This window comes from Phalacrocorax carbo, chromosome 6, assembly GCF_963921805.1.
Source record: "Phalacrocorax carbo chromosome 6, bPhaCar2.1, whole genome shotgun sequence".
Taxonomy (NCBI): domain Eukaryota; kingdom Metazoa; phylum Chordata; class Aves; order Suliformes; family Phalacrocoracidae; genus Phalacrocorax; species Phalacrocorax carbo.
Window position 1 is genome coordinate 22,190,319 of NC_087518.1, and position 16,095 is coordinate 22,206,413.

Sequence of the window (16,095 nt, forward strand, 5' to 3'; positions counted from 1 at the left end):
AGCCATGTTGGCTTTTCCCAATCACGTGATTCAATTGACTTGTGATGGCCCCCAGAAGGATTTGTTCCATAACTCAACTCGCTTAATAAACCTCAGCTAAATTTTTCTAAGCAGATTGTTTTGATATAACTTCTCCACCGAGTACATGGAAAATCTGTGTCCTAGTAGCCACGATACCTAGTGCATCCTTACTGAACAATTGTTAGATTCAATCATGTTTAGAAAAGGAAAAAAAAAAAGCAAATTCCATTTCTTCTTTAAGCGTATTTTATCCATGTATTGCTATGTTTTCAGCTTGTTTTTATATATATAAAATATATATATATATTTAAAAATCTGGGTATATTCTTAAGGATTGCTGTATATCTCAAGTTATCGTGCTGTGTAAAGATAAGTTTTGGTAACTCAGAAAACTGTTACCAAAATAAGTAAACAAATCACAACAGAACTCAACATGATCACAAATAATGTTAACTGTGATGTAAGTAGATATGTAGTCATGGAATGAAAGTACAAATGATCAAATGATATTTATTTACAAAAATAGTCCCTTATTTTCTTATGAAAAAATGAACTTGACACAGTTTGGGGCAGAGAATAATTACTTGTAAACCTCATCAAGCTACTCAGATAGGCTGAGGGCATCACAGCAAATATGTGCATTTAGAAAGAAAATATCCCTCAAGTCCTGCTCAGCATTAGCAGGATTAGCATTGTACATGTTCCAGAAGATTACAAGAAATACAAGAAATAAATTTCTTTTCTTCTTCATATTCTGGCAGAAAAAAAGCTAACAGTTTCTGAAGCATAAGGCTAAATGACTCTGTCATTAATTTTCAACAGTGATATTTTCTTTAACTGGTAGATACTGCTGGTCTTGTCTCTTTGCTGTATATGTGAAGCTATTATGGCCAAAGCAGGAATGTCCCTTTGCAAACTCTGCATTTCAGAACTCTTCTCATGGGTCTCCAAAAGCTTTGGCTGCTTACGCAGTCTTGTGTGTATCTGTCCCTGAGGTTTCTGTGAGCCTTACTCGGTTTTCATCACACCTTAGCACAGAATGTCTAGCTGCTGACCGTCTTTGAAACAATTCCTGTTGGTTAGTAGAACAGGACACAAGGCTTCCTGCTGCTAGTTGATGTCCTTGAGCTGCTGCAGACTCTTTAACACTGGTCTCACTGGTTTTAGTCCTTTGGAAAACCCTTCTGGCATTAATGCTTCATGCTGATAGACTGGATTCCTTCCTGTCTGTGCCATAGATCCTGACAACATGATTGCTCCACTTCTTAATGATTTTAGCCAGCTTTTCATTCCTAACATTTATTCTTACATGTCTTTTAGCCTATACTGTTGTTTCTTGCCTATATCCTGTCTACTTTTTACCATTTTGCTTCCCATGTGTTAGCTTCATAATATGTTGGGTAACCTCTCTGTCATAATGAGATTGGAAAGATTGATGTGACAGTTCACAAAAGCAGCAACAGAAGTAGTGACTTGTGTAGTGACTAGCCAGTATCCCAGGAGTTAACATATTTATTGTGCAACAATTTTGAGCTTTATTTTTTTGCCAAACAAAATGAAAACAAGCTGCTTCAAATAAAAGTAAAACAGGGAAAATTAGTAGAGGGTATAAATCCCCATCCTTCCATCAGAAGATATTTATGAGCAATGCTTGAAATACATATGTTTTGAGTGTTGGTCTTGTTTGACATTTTTGATCTAGCAATTTTCTGGTTGAGAAGTAAGTTTGTTCTGGCTATTTCCTCTTCTGATCGAAAGAATATATTTTGCCCTGATTATGCATAAACCAGAATATTAGGTCAGTTTAAATGTGTTTATAAAAGTGTAATTTCTAAGTGTAGTGCAAACAATTGAGAAGAACCCCATAATTTCTTTGGCATGCAAATGAAGTTTATCAAGGTTATAACAATATAATACTTGGTGTTTAGTAACAAAGAGTTATTTATAGGTAAATATATTATGGCTGAGGATATATTTCTCTAGAGAAGTATAATGTATGAATTGCCCCTCCCATTTCCTCCCCCATTCTTCTGGGGGAAGAGGGAGCAAGTGACTGCGTGGGGGCTTACCTGCCAGCTGGGGTCAACTCACCACACCTGATTTAAATCTGTAAGCTATTAATCCAGGAGGAGTGCTTTAATTACCTGCTCTGGTCACTTTCCTTGTAGTGAAACCTGTAGCACCAGGGATGCTACCAAGAATTGCAGGTTTGGTAGTGCTGCCAAATTACTATCTATTCTTTTTCAATATAGTTTAGAGTTGGGTGTGTTTTGCATTTTTATATACACAGTCTGGAAGAAGAGTTAAGGTATCTCTCACTTTCACATATAAGCATGTTCTCATTATTTTGTTCCCTGTTACTTTGTTGATGTTGTAACTGTTATCTCACAGTTGATGTTATCTGCTGCAGAATTCCCCTTGCATTGGAGATGAAATCACTTTAGGAGATTACAGCTTTACTCATTTGGCCTCTTCTCAAAGTCATTTTGCAATGTCAAGTCCAGACCTGAACTTCCTAACTTCTGGTCTGAGTTTACCTCTGTATAATTGCATTTAAAATCAATAATAATATGGATTTAAAAAAAAAGTTTCTTTTTTTATATAATAGTATTTGCACAACACAAACTTGTCACATGAAGATCAAAGACTTTAGGCTACAGTTATCTGAAAAGTCAGGGTGTATTATGACTTTAATATTTGTATGCAAATTAACACAAAGATCCCTTTGATGTGAACTGACACATACTCAAAAACTTGATCTGTATTTGGTTATGCCAGAAGTTGTTATTCTGAAGTCTTTTTTTTTTGGTGTTGTATAAATGTTTAATCATTCATATCTGGTACAGGATGAAGCAAATAATCTCTTCCTCAACTTGAAATGAGAACAGAATGGCACAAATGGGCTACCAGTAAAAACTCTTTTTCTATTTGTTTTAGCACAGTGATACGAGACTACAGGAGGAATAGTTGTCTGTGGGCATTCAGAATAGGTCACATCTATGTGCAAATGTTATATAACAAGAGACTTCTGCTTTTTAGCTGTTAATAGGTGTTGTCATTTGGATTTCTTAAATGGTTGAAGCTAGGCACGTGTTCTACGCCGTGGAGGCCTGAGGCTGCAGTTAGAGGTATCTCAGGGAGCAATGATAGTGAACACACAAAGGAAAGATGGGATTTATACAGAAGAAGGCCACAGGGTGATGTGGTTTCTGGAGTGCGTGACAAATTCATGATAGTCTTTGTGAAAAGCCCTTGAAAAATAATCCAAGAAAGCAGTCAGGATGAAAGTAATTTCTTCTTACAGATTTTTTTCCCTTGTACATCAGTCATGTTATTAGATCTGAAAATGTGTTGAAGTATGTTATGAACATAAAGCATTGGGAAGTCTGACATTATTGCATTCTAGTTAATGGAATCCACGGATATGTAGTTGCTCAGTTGGTACTGTTACTGAAAGTGTGACATTAAGAGCAGCAATAAAATGTGCGGTACTGGAGCACAGGCAGAATTATTACTGTTTTCCAGTAATTTTGTTACTTGTAAAAGTGATAAACATAGAAGCAACTTGTCAGCTTGGCAATTCAGCAGGTGGTGGGGGTGTTTGTGCAAAAGGACTGTCTGTAACGTAACTCAGCAGACAGAGTGTATTTCCGTAGCAGCGTACCTAGCAGAAAAGTGTTTGAGAATGTTAATGACTTTTACTTGGTTTCATTACATGTAATGTACTTTCTGGTCAGTGTGCAAGAGGAGGCTGGTTTCTACTTTTACACACACTTCTGTTTATAAACGGATGTAGTGGCATCCTAGGTGGTCCAGTTTTCTCTTTGGTTTGCATTGACACTTTTATCTTCCTAGGAAGTAGAAAAGGTCAAACAGTTAATGAACCTGTTTTAAGGAATATCAAGTCCTGTTCTAGCCAGATATTCAGCTCTGACAACATTGGGTTGCTGAGCCAAGGGCCCATTTTGTTGTCATACACCTCCTGCTGAGAAACCTATTTTCTAGATAATAGTGACCACTCAAGTGTAGAAGGGGGATGGAGGAAGGCTACTGTTCAGAAAGGTCCATCCCTGAAGCAGTGTTAAATAGCAGCATGTAGCAAGTAACTTCTGCTACATTACCAGCATTCTGTGATATCTGGTAGTACTGCAGCAAGCAGTATTCAAGGAAACAGGAGTGATATGACTTGTTTTTGTAACTGTTAACTTTAACTAACTGCTGGAAACCACACACTTAAAAGCAAGTGTACCTTTCCATCCTGTCAACACAAAACAATTTCACAATAGGAGGCTTTATTTTAAACATAAATAATGTAACAAAGATTTAGCTATATATTGTAAATCTCACCCTTTGAGAGAACAGCCACAGAATAAATTTTCAAAGCTGTCAATGGGAGATTTAACCTGGTTCATACCTGGTAATGAAAACAGGCAAGTTTGGCTTGCTTTCTTTTTTAACTGCCAAGATTTTGTTCAGCTCTATGAATCACTCCTTACAGCAATTAGGCACAATGCTCCCAAGCTCACAACATAAATAAACATAGCAAAATATTGATGATGATGAAAGGACTTCCTATTTATAGCATGTTTACATTCTTTAGAAAGCACCTGTAGAAATACTCCATACACAAATAATTTCATATTACATTATAAAGTGGTGCAAATATACAGCCTGATCTGGAATATGTTGTCATAAGTCAGTCAATAACAAAAGACAGTATAAATGTGAGGCCCACTTTAAGCCACGAGCTACAGAATTAATCATGTCTCAATGCAGACCTTTTCCCATGCTGTAAGGGACTAGAAACTTGTCTCAACATTGTCGGCAGAATGGCTTGACTACCAAGGCTTCACCATGACAGCAACTGAGGAAGTTCTACCCAGCAGGAACATATATATCTATATCTTGTTGTCTCGGAGCACATAGGCCCAGTCCTCTGCACATGCGCCTGGCCCCAGGGTCATCTTGCAACATACAGGAGGGCGGCTTGGACCCTCTGGAACCGTCGAGCACCCTCTAGTGACAATACTGCGCATGCGCCCCACTGCCGAGTGGGAAATGTGGCCATGCAAACCAGCTTATTGACTATGCAACAGAACAATGCTATAAAAGGCGGAACCAGCAGAAACCAGTTGGAACGTTCCGCCACCGGACTGACGAGACATCGGACTGAAGATACATCGGACTGACGGGATGCTGTAGATCCGTGGTGGTAGCTATTGTAACGCGCTCGCTCTCTTTTTCTTTTTTTTCCTCTTTCTCTCCTTTTCTCTTGTGTACTTGTTGGCGGCCAAATAAAGTGACTTGGCACTTGACTCCATTTTGAGTCTTAGTTCTGTTCCCGAGAATACAACAAACCTGGTCACGATAACGCATCCAATTGAACATCACTCAGAAGTTAAGCCCAGCCGCCCCTAGGCACCCAGAATTATCTGAGGTTGGTTAGAAAGCAAGGGGGCTCAACTTCTGCCAAATTGTGCAACCCAGCAGTGGATCGTGACACATGCCCACAAACATAGACAGATTTTTGCATTTGTGAATATGTTTTGACCTAATCTCAAGTGAAGGAACTAAATGCAAAATTCAAATCCAAGCTTTCATTTAATTTCTCTAGATTTTGGCTTTGACTGATTTGCAGTAGGAACTTAATTGCCCATCTGACAAAAGGAAGTACTGTTCTTCTAATGAAAAGTACAAGGTTTTGAGCAGATCTCAGATATTTCCTAATATTAATAGCCTAAACATATCTTTATTGTTAAGTGGTTTGTATATAGCCTTCATGCCAATATGCAAAGTAATATGCAAAGTAAACAAGACTTTGTCCTTAATATTGAAATTAATTGAACTATCAGTTTCATTAATCTAATTATAATGTTAGAGTTAAAATTGCAGAAAAAATAATATTTAGAGGTAAAATTATTTTAATGTTAAATAATATATTAAATATATTTAGCATTACTTATGGTATTATATAATGTTAAATAATAAATTTTAAAATTGTGTTAAGATAAATAATACAGAAATAATTATGGCCCAGAGACAAATTTAAACCAGTTCATGGAAAAGATGTATCTGATTACATTCAGGTAATTATGCCTTGCAAGCAAGTATTAAAAATTGTGCTCTGAGAGGCGTTATTAAGCATAATCTGAAATGAACTAAAATGCATACAGGGCAATCCAGCCTGAAAAAGCTGGCCTAACAATCATTACTTATTGGTTCTGATAATGATGGAAGTTTTTATGACTGTGCTTGTTTAAAAAACAAAACAAAAAACCCCAAATGACCAACTGCCCCCCCCCCCCCCCCCGCCCCCCAAAAGAAACCCAAACAAATAAAAAAATCCCAGCCCAAAACATTTACCCGTTGGTATTATACTGTGTAACATTATGCTATGTTAGCCACTTCTAAAATAACACTTTTAACTGTTGATCTGGTTTGATCACACTGTAATACATTTTCTGTGAAAGTCATCAAAAGTTTTGTTTTAATTGAGGAAAATTAGTGTGTGCTTTCTGAAGGTGGAATGAATGAATGCCTTCTGCACTGGCTGTCATACTTGGGTTTATAGCTGACTGGCCAAATGATTAGGCCAACACATGAGCAGTGGGGGTTTTTTTGTACTCGCACTGTTACCTCTTGAAAGGACCTGGCTGTCCAGGAGTCTTTATATGCAGCTTTTGTAATTCAGTCTTTTCAAAAGTTTCTGAAGATCTAAATGTCCTGATACTTCTGAAAATCTTGGTCTTTGTTTAAAATGAGCTTTAAAAATATTAATGTATCTGTGAATAATTTAATAATATTCAAATTATTTTATTCAAAACAATGAATGGAAAAATCGTATAAGACACTATTTGGGAAAAAAAAACGCTAGTGAAAAATGAATAAAATGTTCCGAGTCAAAGAAAGATAGGCCTTAATTTGTCGTGTGAGTTTTAGTTGTACAAGTTTTTGATGTATTGCTGTAGAAAGCCTTGGGAAAGCTATCACTTGACTTCTTATGTCAATAGGGACCATAGTACACTATAGTTTTGGGATTATTTTTAAATGGTCATTATGTTCTACTGTTGCTATTTAGTTTTCAGTGTTGTATTTAGAACTGGGATGTAATTTGTAGGCACTAGTTTTTCCATACTTTAAGGGTTGAGGGATGCATCAATGAGAATGGAAAGACTATTATTGTTATTGAAAGAATTTTATCAGGAGCTGCTTTTTAAACACCCCATCACCCCAAATTCTTAATAAAACAAATAGAACTATAGTCTTCCTCTACTATAATTGCATGGAAGTCCTTTCCATTTGAGTAAGGCTCTGCTATACAGGGTTTGGAGGGGTGGATATGATAGGGTCAGGAACAATTGGTGAGGAGTCATTTGGGAAAAGGCATTTTAAGGATATCTTAAAGACTGAAAAATGTAAGAGGGATGTGAAGAAACTAAACTTAAGTGGAATATACTATAATGTGACCCTTCTTTTGGATTTAATACAAATACAGATGTAAGATGTATCTACTACTTCTAAAAGACCTAAATTAGAACTTGGAGCACAGGAGGTTTAAATACCTTTTATTTTTTGCAAAATCTGAGAATGGAGGTTTTGTACTGATACCATTAATTATTTTAATTCCTTCATAGTTATAAAAGCAGAGTGAGAATTAACTTTCAGTCAAGAATTAGAATAGGAAGATGTTTGTATAGTGGAAATCGTAGATTTTGACAGATTTTCAGATATTTTAGCCTAAATGACAAGAGTTGATAATTACATTTCTGTTAGAATAATGTCTTGTAAAACAATAGGCCTCATTAAGAGTAAACTATTTATGGAAAAATAATATGAATCACAGAACTTAAGTGTGTGTTAAGTTTATTGCATTTAGCTACTACCATTTCTTCAAATAAGCTTTCTTGAATGTTAAATTTGTGTTCATATTAAACTAGGAATAAAGCAGAGTGGTAAATTTTGAAGGTGGTGAAAGGAGTTCCTGAGAGCTTCTGCTCTGCCATTATACAGATTAGGCACCATTCACTATGGTATCTTGACCTTTAACATCAGATTTTGAATGCAGCTCAGGAACTTTCTTTGGCCTCTTCATTTTAATGCAACCCAAATGCTTCCTGAGCAAGCCATTAGGCAGCAGCCAAATTTTGTTTTAATCAAATGGACTCATAGATGGGTTGTTTTCTGTGTCTGGCCAGGATTCTGATTTGCAAACATAAAAGAGGACTTAGAACTTCAGGGTACTGTTAGCAAAGTACCACTGAAACAAATAATTCAAGAAATCGTGTAAAGCCACTGTGTTTAAAAGATTATGTATACGTGAGAGTATACAGTATAAACTGTCATGTAGCAATCAACACAAAATTAAATCAATGTCTTGCTGGAGGATGTCACTCCACTTCCACTGGTTAATATGCTGTGACACAATAATAATTCTGCAATAAAGGTCAGTGCAGAAAACCCAGTGTGCTTCTTGCTATACAGTAACATTTGGTGTACAGAGTTTTGTGTTACAGTTCACAAAATCTGTGTCTAGTAGGTCCAGTCTGTGATGTAGACTTATTTCCCATACAGCGAATGAACATATATTATTATTCCTTTAAGTGGAATATGCAAGCAGCACAGGAGAAAGCAGCTGCTTTGGAAACTCTCTGCCTGTATAAAACCATGTATTGCACCCAGAAGTTTTCTCTTTATTGATAGCAGGTGGAACTGTCACTCTGTGACTAGCTCAACTATAGAAGAGCGATATTATGCTCTGTTCCTTGCTTAAGGCTCATGTCAAACTCAGGACTGAACTAGTGAACTCTTAATAAGTTTAAACAGACTTAAAATAGAAGTAAACTTACAATTGAAAATCCATTTAACGCAAGCATCTGAAAAGTAATACTTTCTGAAATGTATATACTCTCTTACTAACAAGTATCTGAAATTTGTTCCATTAATAGCAAACTGCTACAAACCCTTAGTGCTTCTTTTAAAAACAAACCTCAAAAACCTTTCTATTATATATGTAATGTTAGTAAAGAATTGATGCAACTATCACATTTTACGGAAAGATAAATGTGCTTACAGATACAGAGCCATGAGATATAGAGCCATATCTCCTTGGCTTCAGTTACTTTAATCATCCCAACAGTCAATGTTTAAGATGCACAAAACCCTTTCAAACTGCAAAGAACTAATCAAGTGCCATATTCAGGTGCTCTTCAGAACAAGAGATGACCTTGGAAACTTTCTCTTTAGGCCCCAAATCTGCAATTAATTTCTTAATTTCAGGCAATAGATGTTGAATGTGCTGAAAAAGCACTGGTTGAAAACTCCATAGTATTTACCTACAGGTTATTCTGTAGCCAGTAAAAAGTTGAAAGGTTGTGATTATGGATACCTCTGCAGATCAAATTGTTTTCCTCTTCAGTATGCAATTTTCTACTCTTAAATTATATTTAATCTCAGTAACAGATGGAGAAGCTGATTGCAAAACATAGAATGATACTCTCAAAAATTGTACACTTGTGAATACCAGGGCTAATGAAGACCTGCTATTAGTGAATATGTCACTCTTACTCATACTTTTACACTTCAGGACATACTAGTTTATTTGCCTTAACTCCATCAGCAAAGACTTCCTTTTTTAGTGGGACAAGTAGAGAATGTGGCATCTAGTGAGGAGACCTTAATCTGACGGTGACAGTTTTGTTAGTACTCTTCCTGTTTGAGTTAATGAGACACTTGTAGTCATCAGGAAATTATACAACAATATTTAGAAAAAGTTAAAATTTTTAAAAATTGATGCCTAGCATTCCTCAGCATAAGGAATTTTTCCTACAGAAAAAAAATCAATTTTTATCCTTGCAGATGTTGGAACAAATTAATTCAGGGCATAGTTAAACTAAAATAATTACGTTATTGTCCAGGATTAATTACAAACTAGCAAGACATTAGTCCTTTCTGTGTCAGCTGAAATTCCAAACTTTTAATCCTTTTTATATTAAGAATTGAAAAGGCCCACCCCTTCCCTGACTTCCTTTTTCTCAAAGATTTCCTGGATTTAATAAATTGGAATAATACTTATTTAATTCTAACATTTACATTGCTTCCTCACTCCAGAAATCAATGACCCATTATTTTCCATTTCAACAGTATAAAACATTTCCTGCGATGATCTGTTCAACATAGTTTTGAGTGTGTTCAACACAGTATCACCTACTAGACAATGTTATGCTAACAACCATTTCCCAAAAGGTGTTGAGTAAAGCATGCATATAGCTTCAGTGAGGATCCCCTTTTGTTAAATCAGGATTATACTTGTAGCTCTGGCACCTTGCTAATAATGATAGGTACTATCATGGTAGTCTGAGCTTTCAGAGAGTAAAAACTTCCATAGAAGATAATTAATAAAGGTCCATTTGGCTCTGTATTTTCAGTGACAATCAGTTTAGAGAAGGAGATTAAGAAATAGAATACTGCTTTGGACATTATATTCACCAGACGTTGTGCCTAAACTAAAGCATAATAGTGGGAGCACAGGATTCCAACAGATTATTCCCTTCCACTGAGCAGTTCTTCTACCACCTTTCTTATTACAAACTGCATAGAGAAATGACCCAAACTACTTCCTCCTCCTGTCCTGAAACCAGAAGAACTACATGCCTCAGAGAATATGAAATGTCTCTTCTCTGTGATATGTGGTCTATAACTTGCCCTATGAACACTAGGATATTGAGGAAGCCAAACATAAACCTTTGGCACAAGTTCTGCATAAGATGACCTTCTGCCAAATTTCTTCTTCTCTCATGCATTTGGTTTTCTGTGGATTAGGCTCAACGTTTCTGGTAGTATGATTCTACCCAGTGCCAGACATATGGAAAAGAATTTGAGACAAATGTATTTTAAGCCTCTCTTGTCAATGTAGTCAAACACTGCAGGATCAGTTTCAGCTTTCTGGTAGATAGGATAGGAATAGAGAATGAGATGGAGTAGGAACTATTAGAAATATTCTGAGTCACTTAAATAATATTCTTCACATCTCTGCTTTAAACATAATGTTGAAATAACACACTCATTACTTTCTTTAAAGTTACTGGAAAGCTTTCTCCCACTCATAAGAAACTGCTAATTTTGTCTTCTGTGCCTGAATCATAGCACCCAAATAGATGCCATCCATTCCTGAAAGAGGGCAGCAGCAATTCATACACCCCTTCTCTTGCCTTCCCACCATACCCATTATCAGGCTTTTGGAATCTGTACCAACAAAGTAGAGATCTACCCACTGGTCTTTGTTCCTCTAGACAGAGTTTTGTGCACATAAATGTGATGTATGCTTCTTTTCTGTAAGGGTCTTCTGTCATTGATTTTTCTTGCTTACTTTTAACAAGTCATTGGGGAAAATAACTGTCCAGTAGATTCAAGAGTACCAGATAACACAATTTTATATCTCCTCCATTTGCCTTTCCAGTGGATTAGCTTAGAGTCTACATTAACAGCTACTCCCTCTTTTAGCTGTGAAAGAAAGAGTCCGTGTACCAGGACTGACACATAGCTGTACTTTTTAGTAAGTGAATATCATAAAGTATGACAGTATTCTATATTTTGTCTCCTAACACTGAGATGTTGTTATTCCTGGACATAGTGGGGTGGGGTTACAACAATGTTTGTGGGGATTTTTTTGTTTGTGTTTTTTCTGGTATACCAGCTAAGTTCCATTTGACATAATCACAGACTATAAATCTATAGGTGTTGTCTTCATGTCAGTTAAGGGCTGACTTTTCACAGCTGTAAAGAAAGTATTTTAGTAAGACAAGTTTCTTCAGTACTCAAATACTGCAATATCTTAAAAAAAACCCTTGAATAAATTTCTGATTAAAGATATGATGAAAAAAAGCAAAGCAAGTTAAAAAAAATCTTTAGGTACTTTTCAACAGTGCACAGAAATGCAGCTTGGCTGGAGCATTTGCAATATCACATCATCTGCTCTGCAGGCATCTTGTTGAAGGCAATTAATTGTTAATTAGCTATGTGCCAGCAGACAGCTCAAGAAAGGATAGTTTGCTGAGTTAGTCCAAGTTGTCAGATGTAATTTATGTGATAGAGCAGTTGCAGTAGCATAGTGTCTGTATGAATATACTAGGTCTGCTTCAGTGAACTTAACACATACTACTTTCTCTAAAATTCTAGATGCTCCTGTGCTTAAATGCTTACAGTGCTAACATGTAAACAAATACAGAATATAGAATCATAGAATGTCCTGAGATGGAAGGGACCTGTGTTTGATAAGAGCTGATCAAAACTTTTCAGGCAATTAATTTGTTTTACTAACATGAAACTGCAGCCAAAAATAATTCAATAAAGAAAATATTTTGAAAATGAAGGACCTCCTTTTTAAATTTTAAAGCAATATATTGGTTCTGCACTCCATTTTGAAGATATAAAATACCAAAATTAAACATGTGATTGAGTTGAACAGAATTTTGGGGGTAACCTGTCACACATATTTCTTATTTTGTACCATGGAGTGGAGTAAATCACCTCCCTTATGGGTTGACGCATCTTTCGGAGCTTTTCTCCTATTTCAGAGCTGAAACTGAACCAAACCACTCCCTCATTCACATCTCACGACTGCATTTCTTATGGTAACTTGCAGTTGTTCATTCTGATGTATTTTAAAACTACATTTGGCAGACTGTGCAGTGTTGCTGCCATCCTTCATTCAACATGAGTATTGCATAGGTTACCGTGTTTGTGAGGGACAATCAGACGCTTCACCACGTGTTCAAGATTGAACACTGATCTGTTGCTTCTGGGTAGGTGTTGTGGTTTAACAGCAGCACACAGCTGCTCGCTCTCTCCCCCAGGGCGATGGGGTAGAGAATCAGAAAGGCAGAAATGAGAAAGCTCATGGGTTGAGATAAAGACAGTTTAATAGGTAAAATAAAGCTGCATGTGCAAGCAAAACAAAGTAAGGAATTAAATCACTATTTCCCATCAGTACATAGCTGTTTAGCCATTTCCAGGAAAGCAGGGCTTCACCGTGTGTAATTGTTACTTGGGAAGACAAATGCCATAACTCAAATCATCATCCTCCCTTCCTCCCTGTTATCCCCAGCTGTTATTGCTGAGCATGATGTCACATGATATGGAATATCCCTTTGGTCAGTTGGGGTCAGCTGTCCCAGCCGTGTCCCCTCCCAACTTATTCTGCAACCCCAGCCTACTCACTCATGGGGAAATGTGAAAAATAGAAAAGGCTTTGATGCTGTGTAAGCACTGTTCAGTAATAGCTAAAATATCAGTGTTTTATCAACACTGTTTTGGTCACAAATCCAAAACACAGCTCCGTACCAGCTACTATGAAGAAAATTGATTCTATCTCAGCCAAAACCAGTACAGTAGGAAAGTTAGGGAGATGAGCATACTAAGCTGTTGAATCAGGAGAAATTAATTTTCATCAGGAAATGTTTCTGTTCCTTTACATGTATATTTAAAAATATATATATGAAGGCGTGTAATTTCAAGATATTTACATTTCCATGTTTATTTACTGTAATTATTGATTATCAGCTTCATTTATAAGCTGGAAAATGTGTTTTAAATTACAGTTCTATAGACTCAACCTAAAGCCTGAAAGCCAAGTTAAGCTGTGTGAAATTAATGTATTAACACAAAGCCTGGCTAGATGAGCTGTTCATGCAAAAGAAGTGCAATGGGGATGACTACCTAGGGGTTGGGGAAGATGCTGCTTCCTATCAGGTTCACTCTTTCCCACCTGAGGTGTCTGAGTCTTCCCACATTAACCTGGAGCATACAGTGCACAAAGCAACTCCTTACCCTACTCGTTCTTCTACAGCAAGAAAGAATGTTTGGGATAAGACTTTAGGTGCCTGCAGAGGCCATCTATAATCTGAATTCAGTTCTGCCTTTGTTTTAATATTCACTGAATATCTTTAATAATACAAATTCTGCAATCTTAATACAGTTGAAAACATGTTCAAAGGACCTGAACACCAACTTTCCTCAGAGTTCATTCCTTTTCTAGGTTGCAGCACCTCTTAGTAAGTATGAGTTTGGCATACTGATGATATGCATAGCTGCATGAAGACTGCAAGTTCAATTTGGGATCTGGAAGAACGATTAGTAACCGTTAGAGGTAAGGCCATTATGGTGTTATGTATCTAATGCTTCTGAAGTCTCTGTTTGATATTTCTTTTATTTGGTCTCATTTGTAAATAACATTAAAACATCATTCTATAGGTATCCTCTCAGTGCTATCAGTTATATGGACAGGTATCTTTCTCTTTTCACAATAACTAGTGTATTTTACTCTATCTCCATCTTGCTGGACACCTTTAGCTGCATACATTTGCTAAACTGCTAGAGGGCGGTTATTTTTTCGTCAATGTGTAGAAATATACCTCATGTTGTCTTATGCAGAAGTACAGTGCCTCAAGTCAGAGGCATGAGGATGCTTTTTTCATAAAAATAACTTCTTGCTTATTGTTCATTTTCCCGACGCTCTAAGTGCTAGCAACAGTAAAATTGTGCTTTTCTTAGCTAAGTCAGCAGATATGACTGACACGATATAGAAAGGGTCTCTGTTCAATTTGGATAGATGATTGCTAACTCTTGGAAGTTGTGTATAAGTCTCACTATTGGAGGTTCCTTCCAAGTGCTGCCTGTGTATAAAACTCGTGTTTAGGAAGCTCAAGCTACTACTGGACACATTAGCAGAGGGGTGTCTCCATAAACCACAATGGGAATGATGCTTACTTGTGTGAGGCAACATGAGGAACCCATGATGTGTAGCACCTTTTTCATGAGACATTAGATCGCCTTTGTCATATATTAAAATGCAAGCAGTCACCCAGTAACTGTCAGAAAAGTCTGCCTGACAAAAGGCACTGAGGAACCCTGCAAGGGAACTGAAGTTAACCCTTTCACAGCAAGATACCTCAGAGGTGATCCAAAGGTGAACACATGTTAGCACAAGTCTGTAGCAGAGAAGCCATATCATGGAATGTATCATCCCACTCCTGTTTAGAAGGTAAGATGGTCTGGAAGATAAAATGTGTATTACAGAAAGAAAATATGGCTCTCAGACTGGCAGCAAGGGACAAGAGAAGGCCCCCAAAGGACAATACCAATAGATGAAAAAGTAGGTTTTGCAGCTCTTTTGAACTCTAAATTCAGCATCTCAACCATTGTGAATCATGGGCAATAAATCTGAGAGCAATATCTACAATGATAGCTGTTAAGCCTTTCTAAATAGAAGCCAACAATCAGCTGCTGCTTAACTTAAAGTTACCTGCAACAAATAAAGCTTTTTTTCCCATTGCAGAAAACTGATTAGGCACAAATCAGACAGCCTATTGCTGTTTGACTTAAGTCCAGGCTGTAATAGTATAGCTAAAGGTATCTTACTTGTTCACAAATTGCTTCAAGATCTTAGGCTTTTGATCCAAAATATTGTCAGATCACTATCACTAATGAAATTCTTATTGTATTTCTTCTCTTCTGTGTAGCTATTAACCCATGAAAAGCCTGACTGTGAAAACTTTACATAAGGCTTGTGCAGATTTTGTTGACATGAAATCTAAACTAAAACTTCCAAATCTGGAAAGAATTGTTCCTTCCTCCAGTTTACAGAAGCAGGGTTCTATGTTGTTGAAACAACGCAGAAATCAACAGTTACTGTGGTTTAATAAGGAGAAGAAATGGAGCCAAGTCTTTTAATTTCCAAAGCTATATAACATTACTTTTGTTCACATTAAACACTCGTGTGAACGTTGTATTGATCTCTTTTAGGAAATTAGCTCTGTTCATGGTAGCTTTAATCCTAATGAGAATTCTTTTTTGGACAGCTATTTAGTTCCTCTTTTTGTTTGTTTTAGGCAGGAAAACTGCAAAAATCTAGGGGCATATATGTGGGCCAAAAGATTCCACAGTGTAGCAGAGACCGCTCTTGTCCAACTGTAGTGCTAAGGAAAATGAGGCTTCCTAACAAGGATCCAAAGTGCAAGATAAGCAAAGCATCCTGATTTCCGTGTGAAGTTATACATCCAAAGCATGAGAAGCAAAATG